This window comes from Arachis stenosperma, chromosome 1 (genome assembly GCF_014773155.1).
Source record: "Arachis stenosperma cultivar V10309 chromosome 1, arast.V10309.gnm1.PFL2, whole genome shotgun sequence".
Lineage (NCBI taxonomy): Eukaryota > Viridiplantae > Streptophyta > Magnoliopsida > Fabales > Fabaceae > Arachis > Arachis stenosperma.
The window spans coordinates 84,233,928-84,234,950 of NC_080377.1; the positions used below are offsets into that span (position 1 = coordinate 84,233,928).

The following is a 1,023-nucleotide window of genomic DNA, read 5'->3' on the forward strand; positions in this document are numbered from 1 at the left end:
CCTGCCATTGGAGCAAACAACTTTGAGCTTAAGCCTCAATTAATGTCTCTAATGCAACAGAATTGCAAGTTCCATGGACTTCCATTGGAAGATCCTCATCAGTTCTTAGCTGAATTCTTGCAAATTTGTGACACTGTCAAGACTAATGGGGTTGACCCTGAGGTCTACAGACTTATGCTATTCCCTTTTGCTGTAAGAGACAGAACTAGGACATGGTTGGACTCACAACCTAAAGAAAGCCTGGACTCATGGGAAAAGCTAGTCAATGCCTTCTTGGCAAAATTCTTTCCACCTCAAAAATTGAGTAAGCTTAGAGTGGAAGTCCAAACCTTCAAACAGAAGGATGGAGAATCCCTCTATGAAGCTTGGGAAAGATACAAACAATTGATCAGAAAATGTCCTTCTGACATGCTTTCTGAATGGAGCATCATAGGTATTTTCTATGATGGTCTCTCTGAACTATCCAAGATGTCTTTGGATAGCTCTGCTGGAGGATCTCTTCATCTAAAGAAGACGCCTACAGAAGCTCAAGAACTAATTGAAATGGTTGCAAATAACCAATTCATGTACACTTCTGAAAGGAATCCTGTGAATAATGGGACAAATCAGAAGAAAGGAGTTCTTGAGATTGATACTCTGAATGCCATTCTGGCTCAGAACAAGATATTGACTCAACAAGTCAATTTGATTTCTCAAGGTCTGTCTGGAATGCAAAATGCACCAAGCAGTACTAAGGATGCTTCATCTGAAGAAGAAGCTTATGATCCTGAGAACCCTTCAATGGAAGAGGTGAATTACCTAGGAGAACCCTATGGAAACACCTATAATTCTTCATGGAGAAATCATCCAAATTTCTCATGGAAGGATCAACAGAGACCCCAACAAGGTTTCAACAACAATAATGGTGGAAGAAACAGGTTTAGCAATGGCAAGCCTTTTCCATCATCTTCTCAGCAACAGACAGAGAATTCTAAGCAGAACCCCTCTGACTTAGCAACTATGGTCTCTGATCTAATCAAAACC

General features: G+C 40.5%; 1 non-coding gene across 1 annotated transcript; it reads right to left on the reverse strand.

The window, feature by feature from the left end:
• Positions 1-306: 306 nt before the first annotated feature.
• Positions 307-414, reverse strand: LOC130954939 (small nucleolar RNA R71). Its single transcript, XR_009076519.1, has one exon. It is a non-coding gene; the product is annotated as a small nucleolar RNA R71 (small nucleolar RNA).
• Positions 415-1,023: the final 609 nt, after the last annotated feature.